At 44.1% G+C, this 13,503-nt stretch overlaps 2 long non-coding RNA genes across 2 annotated transcripts; one reads left to right on the top strand and one right to left on the bottom strand.

The window, feature by feature from the left end:
* Nucleotides 1-2,613: 2,613 nt before the first annotated feature.
* LOC123017687 lies at nucleotides 2,614-11,007 on the bottom strand. Its single transcript, XR_006413644.1, has 2 exons — nucleotides 10,660-11,007; nucleotides 2,614-4,446 (listed from the first exon to the last, which is right to left on the bottom strand). It is a non-coding gene; the product is annotated as an uncharacterized LOC123017687 (long non-coding RNA).
* Nucleotides 9,926-10,826, top strand: LOC123017688. Its single transcript, XR_006413645.1, has 2 exons — nucleotides 9,926-10,015; nucleotides 10,650-10,826. It is a non-coding gene; the product is annotated as an uncharacterized LOC123017688 (long non-coding RNA).
* Nucleotides 11,008-13,503: the final 2,496 nt, after the last annotated feature.

Consider the following 13,503-nt stretch of genomic DNA (forward strand, 5'->3'; position numbering starts at 1 on the left):
ATGTGAATTCAGGATGCCAAGTGTTGGAGGTTTAGCAGATTGTGTCACTTCCTGCCACTGTCCGCAGGTTTGTTGGCTGATCACACACAGATGCAAATCCCACTCTGCCAAGTGTAGGAATGGGAGAGAAATTTGTTCAACACCCATTTTCATGCAACCTAACATTAAGAAAACTAAGATCAAGGCATCCGGCCCTATCACTTCCCGGCAAATAGATGGGGAAGAAATGGAGGTAGTGACAGATTTTATTTTCTTGGGCTCCAAGATCACCGCAGATGGTGACTGCAGCCAGGAAATTAAAAGACGCTTGCTCCTTGGGAGGAATGCTATGGCAAATCTAGATAGCATACTAAAAAGCAGAGACATCACCCTGCCAACAAAAGTTTGTATAGTCAGAGCTATGGTTTTCCCAGTTGCAATGTATGGCTGTGAAAGCTGGACCATAAGGAAGGCTGAGCGCCAAAGGATTGAGACCTTTGAATTGTAGTGCTGAAGACTCCTGCGGGTCCCTTGGACTGTAAGGAGATCAAACCCGTCAATCTTAAAGGAAATCAACCCTGACTGCTCTTTAGAAGGCCAGATACTGAAGAGGAAACTCAAATACTTTGGCCACCTAATGAGAAGGAAGGACTCACTGGAGAAGACCTTGATGCTGGGAATGATTGACGGCAAAAGGAGAAGGGGACGACAGAGGATGAGGTGACTGGATGGAGTCATTGGGGCAGTGGGTGTGAGCTTGGGTGGACTCCAAGGGGTAGTGGAGGACAAGAGTGCCTGGAGGAATGTGGTCCATGGGGTCGTGATGGGTCAGGTGCAACTTTGCAACTAACAACAACAAAAACCTGATTGTGCATGTTTGAACCAGTGCAGAAAAGAAAGCTCAGTTATGCCTTGAAATTTGCAATGGAGTTCTCTAATTAGAAATGCATAAACAAATGTGGATATTAGGGAAAATACATGATAGAAAAATCACTTTTACACATACATATTAGACAACATTTTGCCAGTTTTTCCTTAGTAAAACAAGCCAATGTAGCTTCCTTAAGGCATGGCAGTTGATGTATACCATGTGTAATTTGCATTAACCGTGGGTTAATTGTGTCATCTGAACCTAACAGGGAGCATCCATGGGCTGTTGTTGGATCATTTCAGGGAGGTTTCACTACACAACCTGAGTTCAGATGACACAAGCTACAGTCAGGCTGGTAATTGTTGTGAGCCGCCCTGAGGCTTTGGCGAATGGGGCGGCATAAAAATGTTTTAATAAATAAATAAATAAATAAATAAATAAATAAATAAATAAATAAATATGTGAATGTACCCAGTATGAGCCATGACTTGAACAAGCCCCTGTGAGTTGTTTGCTGAGGATGACTGCTTGAACCAGGTCATAATGTATAAAAAAGCACATATTATGAGAAATGCATATGAATTTTCTTGCAAACATTTAAAACTATTCTCAAATTTTGGAATGAACCAAATTTTAAACTGCAAACTTTCCCAAAGTTCAGAATGAATAAAAGCTTGGAAAATGAGAAATGGAGAGAAACCAAGACTGGCAAAGGCCACCATCCCTTTGCTGCCCACTGCAGTTACCACCATTCACCCATCACTCTTTTGATTTCCATAGACATGAATGGGCATATACGCCAAACTGTGGTAGTGACAGTAGGAAGAATTCGTGAAAAAAGCAAAGCAAAACAAAACAATGGATCTGCAAGATCCTGAGAAGTGAGTGCAGGGAAGTAGCCAATGTGGAGGGTTCCAAAACATGCTTTAAGATTAAGTGCTTAGGATCTTTCAGGGTGGCCCTTCTCTCAGCCCCACTGCCATGACAAAGAGGCACATTTAGTGGGGCCTTCCCTCTGATCACTCCCATACTCTGGAAGTCTCTGCTGCTGGCGGCTAGCTGGCCCCCTTTCTGGAAGTTAAAAATGTTTTTATTCATGCAAGTTTGGGCATATAAGCTGTTCTATTGCTAATATACCCCCAGTGTACTCTGCCCCAAATAAATTGAAAACATAATTAAATGCATGAGAATAAAAGAAATATACAACATACAGTACCCTTCAGCAATAGACCGGCTGCAAAGCCAAATGCAAAGTGGTAAGCAGTGTGTGGTCCAGAAAGTGCTTTCTTTGTTTTTAACTGGTTTAGTCCAATTTAAATATAGGTAATTATTTGCAGATCGTGGATAATTAAGGTGATACCAACAGAAAAACTGTTATTTTTTCAGATATTTGAAAATCCATGAAGTGTGGACCATGATCCTAAATACAAGTGAGTTTGTTTAGGATCAAGTTCAAAATCAATATGTGGATTTATCTTTACACATGCATGGAAAAGCAGTGGCATGTCAGATCTAAAATACTGTCGAATATTAGATACTTTGTGTATCTACAATGTCATAAATAAATATAGTGTAATCAAATATCCTTTCCCCCCCAAAGACCTGGGGGTAAGCTGCTATTAAGCCGAGCATTCAAATATTCAGCATGAATATTTTGTGACTACTCTAACACTGTAATGGATATTTACAAATACTCAGCGTAGATCCAGTTTTCCCACTGAACAACTTACATTGCAAATATAAAAGCTGAAACACAAATCTTCGTGTCATATTGTGTTTATTATGGTTGCATTACATTTATGCCCTGACTTATTTTCTCTTACATGGTACCCAAGGTGGCTTATATCCATATCATCCTCACAACAACCCTGTGAGGTAGGTTGGCCAGAGAGTCCATGACTAGACATTTTAACTGAAAAATTGGAATGTTTTGAAATTGCTGGCATCTCTTGAATATTCTAATTTTTTCCGGACTCATATTTGAAATCTCATTTTTTTAGCTATCCAATATTAATCACCATTGCATGTTTCCATCCAATTTGGTCAAATACTACGTTGCCTGTCAGTCAACAAATGTTATGATAAAAACGTTATAACACAACCCAACCAAAGGTTCCATTGCATTGCATGTTGACCATCCAATATCAATATCGGGAGAGGAGGCACTGTTAATTAAAATAGCATTCTACCACCAAAAATGCAGAAGAGGTTGATTAATAAAATAGGTCACAGCTGACTATGAATCTGATTTCGGCTTCTGCTGTGACTGATAGGGGTGCGCAGATAATTTGGAATCAAAGTTCCCTAAATCCTCCTATAGATTTTCTTAAATAAAGGATTCAGTCCCTAAATTTGTCATCTGCATATACAGAGGAATATGACATCAGATTACCCAGAATCATAAACATCACAGGAGGTTAAGCAGCTGTTTGTATGACAAGAACTTGTTCAGACAACAATAGAGAAAGGAAACAGTTGGTGTGTTCATGCCAGCTTACAGATTAGCAGTGAGTTTTTCTCCCACTGAATAAAATGTGTTCTTCACACCCTGACACCAAGCCCAGGTACAGAGCAGCAAAACTGGAATCACTCATTTCAACAGGGGAGAGGAAAAAAGCCCCTCTGGGAGAATTTGAGCGGAAGTTCAAACATGTCCACATTCCTACCTTTTGTCACACAAGCCTTCCCTTGTTTGCTTTAATCATGCCTTTAAATTTCTATTAATAAAATGAATTGGCAGTGAATAAGAAGAGAAACGAGGCTGCAATCCTGGACACACTGGCCAGGCTCACATGACAAAACGTTCCATACTGTGCAGCAAGCCATGAAATGTGGCACAGAAGAGAGGGAGACCTGTCAAAGAGGAATCCCCCCTGCCACCCGTAACTGAGGACCTCGGGTGTTTTGCATGTTTCTGTGATGCTAGTACTGCAAAGGCTCCTGCAAAATTTGGGGCACAAGCAGGAATTTACTTGCCTGTACCCCTGGGTGTGCACTGGAATTTGCCAGCAGTCCCACCCTGCCCATTAAGATGGAGGAGGAGATGTAAGCTGCCTTGAGCCCTTTGTAGGAAAAAGGCAGGATATAAATGGAAAAATAAATAAATAGATAAATAAAATTACCAACACCATGTTCCCCATGGCCACCCCCATGTAACTACTCTCATCTGCAGTTGTGCAAGTGCAGCAATATATTTTTCAAAACTATAAATTTAGGGGGACAGCTTTTTTAAAAAATAGCAACTGTGGGTGGCCCCTCTAAGTACCACTGAGGCGCCATGTAGGGAGAGCTTGTGGCTACCAAACGGGGGACTGTGAAAATATTTGACATCCAATTTTTGCAGCTTGAAGGAGAAGAAAAAGCATTTGAACAATTTAAAAAGCTGTAGCAAACTGGGAAGTGGTTGTGGCAGGGACACTGCAGTGACAAACCCACTGCAGGCTGGCATGACATGCTAACCCACTATGGCTTATAAACCTTGTTGCGTATTGGGCCAGTCACTGACTTGGGAGGAAGCCTCCTTGAACTAGAGAAGTTCCATCATCACCGGAGAGCACAGCTGTTGCTGGAGCAGAAGGCATCCTCTCTGCATATTTCTGGAAAAACAAACAAAAGCCCTTGAGGAAAGCACTGCATTTCTGAAACATATTGGGCAGAATAAATATTTCAGGCACTTTGAGATCCACTTCTCTCTTTGTGTCCTTTTCTTTTTCAGGTTGTGCATATTGTTAGTTTCCCAGAATTTTGTTTTAAAACACTGTTCTTGCTTTTCCATGTTATGCTTGGTTTGAAGACATTAACAGCCCATAGGAAAAACATCCTGACAGAATGCCCCAAAGTGTAAAAGGGGAAACTGATTTGGGTGCCAATATATTTGCTCCTTGTTACTTGCAAGTCTTTCAAAACTGCTAGGTATTTCTGGTGAGTTTTTAATATTATTTGAAGGTTCAGTCCTGCATGTGCAGATAGCTTCCTCACCTCTGCCAAGGGATCCAATCTGCAGGTATTAAACTTTACTCTGAAATCTAGACCGTCAAAGAGCCATTGTCATGGCAACAGTACGCAAAAGAACAACAACAACAATAAAAAGATGTGTCCTGATGAAACTTCACAGCGGGCCTCAACAGAGCTTCACAAAACTGTAATTAGCGTTGTGTTGAAATATCTGTCTTTTCTTTCTCTGCTGAGAACAGTAGGCTGCAATCTTTGTGATTTCTCTTTTATTCCCTCTCTGACACACATTCTCTGTGTGCGTATGCACACGAACACTTGCACACACCTGACTCAAGCCAGCTTAAAATAGTATTTGAACAAAAGACTGCTGAGAGCCAAGGTCGCCAAGCCACCTACAAATCTCGCCATGTGGAAATTAGCCCTAGAAGCCACCGTCCTCTGAGGGCTGCTAGTGCCGGAGCCTGCAGCAAAGACCGGAGCTTTTGTGGCGCTTGAGGCAGAACATTCAACAGGAGCACGAAATACAGCCCCATCTGGAAGCAGGCGTTTGCTTTGCTGTTGGACATGGTTGGGTCCAAATGGCCTCTGAGCATCAGCTCAGCAGTGGCAGGCCAGAGAGCAGCGGGACTCATGCTCTCATCAGATGTGAGCTGACCGAGCAAGACTCACCCTGGATCGGTTCCAGCCTTCCGATTCTGTCACCCCTCTGAACCCACACAGCAGGCTGCTGCCTAATCCACCTAAGTCAGCTTCCTCAGCTGATCTATCCCGCTGCTCCAGCTGCAGCAGGGCAGGTAGGGGCTGGCTCCACTGTAGTTAATGGCCAAAGCACACATCCAGGTTTTTTTCCCATGCTCTAGAGGAAGTACAGTCCTGCTCCATCTTGGAATCCTAGCATGGCAGGTTGAGGACTTTAACCCTCCCCTTCCACCACTGTGTTTCCAGTCCAGATTGGGATCCCCATGCCTGCAATACACATGGCCAAACTGTGTTTTATTTACATTGATGGATCCACTCAGAGTGATATGAATTGCAGGCCCTCGAGGGGCAATCTGGATCAGAGCTGTACTGGTAGTGATGGTGAGGAATGTTAAAGTCTCCCTAGCCTCTGCACTAGCATCCCATTCAAGATCAGATCAAAGACCCCTGTGCTTATTCTAATAGAAGAAGAAGAAGCACAAGAAGATATATTTAAATAGCACAGGCTTCTTGGCAGCACCTTAATGCAAGATAAGTAAGCGGAACAGTAGAACCAGATGGAGGCTGTGGCACAACTGCCTCAGCCTGTGACCAAGGGCACCATGCTGCTGGATCAGGCTGTCCATCACAATCGATCGGATGGTCCAAACCCAGCAAGGATGTTTAATAAACCCCTATAATCCTACAACAGGCTGTGGGATTTGTATGTGACTGCCCATTGTGGCTTATTAACCAGTCCTGTATCATCTAGACTGGTCCAAAGGAAGATACTTTCTGGTGCAAAAGGGATATGGATGCCCATGCAGTCATTATGACTGCCTTCCTCAAGCAGGGGACTTCCAGGTGTCTTCCAGTACCCATAATCATAGAATCAAAGAATTGAAGGATCATAGAACAGTAGAGCTGGAAGGGGCTGGGAAGGCCATTGGATCCAACCCCCCTGCTGTTGCAGGACACCAGTTTATACCAGCCCACTCAGATGGCTGTCCAGTTTCTTTTGGAATGGCTTTAGGATGGGAGAGCCCACCACCTCTCCAGGCAGCTGGTTCCACTGTTGTACTGCTCTGACAGTGAGGAAGCTTTTCCTGATGTCCAGCCTAACCAGAGCCCGATTCCAGCAATGGACTTCCCCAGAAATGAGCTCGACCTGGCAGGTGGAGTTGTGGCCAGCATGGCTACCTGCAAACACACACACACACACACACAATGCCAGATCCAAGAGCAGCCCCATGCTGCTTAAAGGAGCCTCATCCCAAAGAGGACAAATCCTCACCACTAGATCAGCCAGTCTACCAACCAGGAGTGCTCTTGCTTCATCTGGAGTTTCTGTTTCAACAAGTATTGGTTGCAAGAAACTGATAAGGTAAGCCTAAAATCAGACTGATGATGGGCCACATTCAGCATTGCTCAAGAACATGCCCACTCACAGAATGGAAGCATCTCTTTGCCCCCTCCTCCATACTGCCCCCCAGATCTTCTCTGGAGGACCCTCAAACTCTCTGGAACATGTTTTGTGGGGTGCAGGTAGCTGTTGAAAGGAAGGAAGCATTGACCATCCCTGGTCCACTGACAGAAGTCTTCCATCACTAATTGGATGTCTCTCAATAAGCCTTGTTTTCAGTTGATCTTCTGAGTGGGGAGGGGAAATTGTAAAATGAACTCATTTAGTCCACTATATTCTGAGTTTTTTGAATGGAGGGTCATGCTTTTCCTGCTATTTTAAAAAGATGCAAATTTGAATATCACAGAGACAAGAGGAGGGAGAGAAACAGGATGAGTCGGAATCACATAGACATTGTAGACTATTTCAGAGACAAGAGTCTTGAAATTTGTACTGACAGCCCTTGCTAATTATCTGATGTAAGAAGTTAGATGTCTGCTTTGCCTGGGGTAGTCGTCTTTGCTGTTGCAATGAAGTACAAAAGATAATGATATCAGATTCCTGTAATCATTTCTAATGTACTCTCATCTCCATCACTCACCTTTTATAATCAGCAGGAAATCTCTGCATACCTTCCTTAAAAGGGCCTACAGCCTTGCTGGAGAGAGAGCAAGAGAGCGAGTGATCATGCAAGCGGTGTTCCATGGTTACTGAAATTGTGAAAAATTTGATGCCACTTCGGGCAGACTGCTATTGGCAGGCCGTATTTTGCTTTAGCTTTGATGCATGATTTTAAAATAAATATTCTGTTCTTCATGTTAATATTTCTCTGTGCACAGGGTAGGCAGTTTTTCTGTTCAATGTACTTAAACCTTTAGCTATCAGGTGTATTCCATATATATTGACCCAGTTCACAAATAACCCTAAGCCATGGTTATTTTAAGCATGTTGAATTCTAGATTGTCATAGCGTATAAATCCAGTCACTAACTAACCATAGTTTATTAATCATGAACAGACCCTCAAAATTAACTCATAGCTTGTTGTTGGGTTTTCAGCTAGGAGTTTTTAAACCATGGGTTGTCATTTCATGTGAACCCAGAACCATGGGTTGTTTTGCCAGACTACAGCAGTGACAGGCAAGAGTTGGAAAAAAAATGCTGGTCCACATACCAGTATTACAGCATTTCAAAGGCATTTTGGGTACAGGGTAGGGGAAAGCAAAGAGGGAGGGGGATAAAACAACCCAGGGATTAAGAAAACAAACATGCTTTGTCTAATCATAGACAAATCCTGGGAAGAGTAACAAACCATGAATTACCCATGGGCCAGATAAGTTGTGGTTTACTGTTATGAATGGATCAGACCAATGAATAACATCCCCAAACCATGTTATCTTATTTCCCCCCAGATACTCTATTTTTTTGCACAAAGAAATAGAGAGAAACTTTAAATGTACACTGCAGCCCAGTCTATCCATGTCTTCTCATGGAGTCAGTTTTTGTGTTGTTTTTACCCATGTATATTATTTCTGACAGTTTTACACACCTGTCAATGGGATATGTATTGAGCAGTTTGATTTACTGGCAGCAGCTTTTGTGTCCTGTAGGTATCTTAGATTTGGCAGATTTGAAAGTTGGTGTTGAGACAAAAGGGTCAAATTTCTGAGGTTTCTCTTATGGCCACACTCTCTGAATACCATCCATTGTCAGGATAACTTCTTGCTTACGAGGTTTTCCCATGGACAAGGAACTGGGAGGAAAAGAAGACTGACCTAAGGATATGAGGGTTGCCTATTTGGCTAGGCCTGAACGCCAGGCAGCCATGTCTCCTTTACCTCCTATTCCCTTCGGAGGATGAGTTTAGCAGGCACAGACTGTTTACTGCAGCCACAGTGGCCGATCCAGGCTACCTTGATCGATGATATGTGAAGTGTGAGGCTTCTCTGTATTTCCTCCTCCACTTTATGAGACTCCAGTAAGTAGTTTCAGATCAGGAGTCTTTGCACACAATATAGGCCAAAGAAAGCTCCTTGTGGAGACTTCTGAGAGGATACCATTCAGAGTATTCATGTGAATCAATGTGTTTGGATGCCTCCCACAAAATCATAGGAGATGGAGAAGGAGGAGTCTTTCTTCCTCCTCCTCCTCCTCCTCCCTGGAAAATTAGCATTCTGAGGAGAAAAGTTCTACCTTAGCCTTCTTCCTTACATGCTAACTTTCCATATGGAGAGACTACAGGGAGTTTGTTACTGTTTTTCACGGGGGGACATTCAAACATGAAACCCTACTGGTACAACCATGGAACCATCTGTTGAGTCACCTGTCCTAAAATATTGTCTCTCCACCCTAATATTCAGTGGTTTTCCATCCAAAGAGGGAACAGCTCTTTTAATCACTCCTCATTCTTGTAATAAAGATACTGTGCATCACTTAGCAACATGAGATCAGAAAAGGTCTTCACGGGAGCCATGCAGCTGTTCTCCCATTTGCTAGCTTTCAGCCATAGGCCTTGACTGTTTGGAAGACCTAGTCACTGGAGACATGGCAAACGAAGAGCAAAGCAAAAAGCAAAACAGTTTAGTTGGAGCTGAAGAAAATGTCATTCAGGTAAAAGAAGGACCCAGCATAAACTTTCCTTTTTTTTTTAAATAGAGTATAATGCATTTTTCAAATTATGGATCCACTTTCACATGGAAAAAGCTGATGAGCTATTTAAGACCCATTTCAAATGGGTGCTGCATGAGAAGGAAATGACTCCAATGTTGTGAAATAATTTGCTATGTTATTAAAAATTACATTGGTATCCAATGTTCATCCAACATAGATTAGATCTATTGAAATGAATGGAACTTAAGTGTTACTAACATTGGATAAAACACGAGGATTCCATAATGAGTTGAAGTATACAATAAGTGAAAATTATATTTTGCTACTGGGGTAATGCATTTTTAATGTTGCAAATCATGTACTGGAGTGGCCAAAATGTATTTGAATAGGGGAATTTAAAAATGAAGTCACATTTTTAACTTTTATTACTTGAAGTATGAAGTATGAAGACATCTTCTGCCAGCACACAAGATACATCCAAGTCCACGATCTTTCCTCTACAATACACATCCTATCAACTCAGGTAAGGAGATTGTTGGGTTCTTGGGTTGTTGGCATGCCAACGGATCCATTTATCTGTCCCAAGAGCCGAGCACCAGATATGGCACTCAATATGTGCCAACATAATTGGAAAGGCAGATGCTATCCCAGAATGAACAAGGACCATCAACACCACCCAGACAAGCAGTGAACTGATAGGACCATGTCAAGAACCTGAACCATTGTCTATTGGGCAGTAGAACTGAGAGGCTTTGATGCCTCAAGGTTGCAGTGATAAAGGCCAGGTTGTCCTCCTCATCCTTCATCACAGATGTTTTATTGTGGAACAACCTGGCATTCAACAGTGGCACCACAGGGACCAGGGGTAATTTGGCAGGTCCATTCAGGTCCTGATGGCTGAGTGAGAGACTACAAAAAAGGAATGGCTGTCAAGACAGCCTGTTCCAACCTGGTGACCTCCAACATGGCCAGTGGTCAGGAGTGATGAGAGTTGTACCTAACACTTTTGCAGGGTACCTGGTCGAGGAAGGTACCCCTTCCGCCTTGGCCAGTCCCTGTGCTACTGCCCCAAGCCCCCTGCTTTTCATTGCCTTGCTGGGTCACTGCTTTGGGGCTTTTGCCGCAGAGTTTGTGTCAAACGGCTCTTCTTTTTCTAGGTGTCCCTACCTGTTCCTCTGTCGACTGTCAATGGCTTGTCTCTTCTTAATGAATGCTGCGGCCTCTACCGTTCCCCCAGGCACGCATGTCCGGATGGGAAAAATGCTGAGATTTGTCAATTCCTCTAACATCCATTTAGGATTATTGTCAACCTTTATAAATCCATAAGCAAAGCATTCCCTTGAGACTAATTCTCTCCGATTGTTAGTGGAGCGAGGTCACCCAGCAGGGAGAAATCTTCTTGGTCTCTGGTAGGGATGTGCCAGCTTTAATGTATTGCTGCTATTAGTGATGTCACTGTCATTCAATTGCTGCAAGGATTTTATAAAAATCCTTCGACTCTGGAGAAGAAAAGGCATTAATTCTTCCTTTGTGTACCCCCCTCCCCACACACACGCACTGGCTTGTAAGCAATATGTCATCATGAGGCAACCACGGGAAGGACAACACTTTGTTACCAGTTTAGACCGTGCGTTGTAAGCACTGTTTTTAGCAGCATTCTTATCTGCCCTTTGGCAAAGAAGGGCAGGCGGAAAAGCTCCCTGAGTGGCTTACATATATTAGCAGTGAGGCAGTCCCTGTCTTCAGGCTTAGGAAGGAAAAGACCTGGCACGTGAGGAACAAGAGAGGAGTCCGGAAGAGGAAAATAAGAAAGTTACAGGTCTTAGCAGGACCACAGTGAGGAAATAGTTCAGGTAGCAGATGGAATGGCTGCTGCTGGGAGACAAGGGAAAAGGTCCAAAGACAGCCGGTCTCTCATGCGATGAATAGAATAGCCCTGCATCTCTCCTCTCCCTCTGCCTTGGAGCCGGGTGGAGAGAAATATCCACTTCACAGCAAGGCTTAGCCAGAATTGGGGTGGGGGGGAGAGACTCTTCTCCTTCCTTCCACCCTTGTTCTTCCTCTCCTCCTCCTCTTCCTCCCCCTTCAGATCTATTGTTTTCAGATAGCTGTTCCTTAAGGTGAGCAAAGAGAAAAGACAAAGGAGATAACTGGAAAGGCTTGATACCTTATCTTTTCAAGGACAAGGAGGGGAGCAGGAAGGCAGCATTGCATTTAGTCCCCCATCCACTGGGCAAGGACTGAAGCCCTTTAAGCAGGGCAGGAGGAGCGACAACTGAGGGCTGGAAGGACTGCTGAGGGCTGGTGGGGCTGATCTTCTCAGAGCTGCCACCGTTGTGTTGAGGCCGCCCACAATGAGCAGACTTCCTGACCCAGCTCTCAAAGGAATGTGGGGGGCTTGTGTTCATCACGGATTCATTCCTCCACACGCGCACATCAGCAAAGACCAGTTTCCTCGTTCGTCCGCTTAAAGCCCAGTAGCACTTTTCCTCGTTGCAGTACCACCCCACCATGGAAACTTCTCCCCCTTACCCCGCCGAGGTGGACTGCAAGTCTAGCACCCACGGACACGCACCCCATGGGGAAATGCAGGGTATCAAGTGGAGGCGATGTAAGCGGTCTGAAGAAATGTGGGTTTAATGGCAAAAATAGCACAAGCAGATCCACCTGGGGTGTGCCGAGTGACACAGCAGTGAGCCGGGCGTTACAATGCTGCTAGAAATCCCCATGGCTTGTTTGTCCACCAGCCCAAATGCGTGCATCCCACTTAGCACAGCGCTGTACCTCCACAGAGCCCAGGAGCCACAGAAACTAGAGCCCTGGGCTCCATGGAACAGAATAAGCATGTGACATGGGCCTCACCCCACACGCATGTTGCGCTCATGCCTTCTACATATAAGCGCATGAGTCACAAAAGAAACCTTTTGTCCTTCTGTAATTACGTTTCCTTCCTATCTGAGTTGACACCCATGGCCCATCCAGCAGGGTTTCCATCATTCACCCAGCACTGCCCTCTCCACATTTGCTGGCATTGCTTAATGTCACATCCACTGTTTTGTAACCTTTAGGTTAGTTTTAATACAGATACTATCCAGTCAGTATCTTTAGTCTGATTCTTATGGACCAAGGCAGCTACAAATATGTTCTAGACAGACAGACGGACAGACTTTAAAGCCTCATGTATCCTCTCCTTCTGATGATTAGCATACCTGGTCCCACCCACCAGCTGTCTCACCCTTCTGCATGGGCACAAGAAACTTTGGAATCGCCGGTTCTTAAGACAGCATGCTGTGCAGACAAGCCGAAATCTTCATTGCCTAGTGCAGACTTTTAGCCTGGTCACATGAGAGCAAAAAATTAGTAGCAAACACGTGGAATCACATGGAAGTCCCGATCTCAGTGACCCATTTCTCAGCACTTGAGCTTCCCACATGGGGCAGGGTGGCCTTAAGGTCAGCGGGGAGGGGTATGTGATTCCAGTCACATTTGTGGGATGAAGAACCCTGAGAAAAACAGCCTACATTCCTACATTCAAGTAATTGCATGAGGAAATTCCACCGGGATCTCCCCCTTAGCATGGAAGTTTGATATCTGAGAGTGGGATTTGCCTGTGCTACCCCATTCCTAATCTGTCCCACCTTTTGTGGGACATTAACAGGCAGAACTCCTACACAGAGCCTCTGTCTCTCAGACTGAAGACGCTAGTTTAAACACAGAAGCCCACTGTGCTAGAGAAGAGACAGGGCCAACAATTCCTGGTTCAGAGGTTTCTGACTCTTTTTAAATCCTGCTTCTCATGGGCTCCAGCAAGGCTTGCAAGGTGTGCACAAGAGGGACATAAATCCAGAGAATTGCGCTCGAAACCATCATTATGTCTAAATGGAAATGCATCGCAACTTATACAAGGCCCAGCTTTTCCTTCCAATGGTTCTTCGGTTTGGACTCCTGAGATAAAAGAGACCTTCAACAGAGATGAAAGTCTTCTGGAAGCAGTACAAATAGGAGGCTCTT

Source organism: Varanus komodoensis, unplaced genomic scaffold (assembly GCF_004798865.1).
Source record: "Varanus komodoensis strain SLA01 unplaced genomic scaffold, ASM479886v1 scaffold10, whole genome shotgun sequence".
Lineage (NCBI taxonomy): Eukaryota > Metazoa > Chordata > Lepidosauria > Squamata > Varanidae > Varanus > Varanus komodoensis.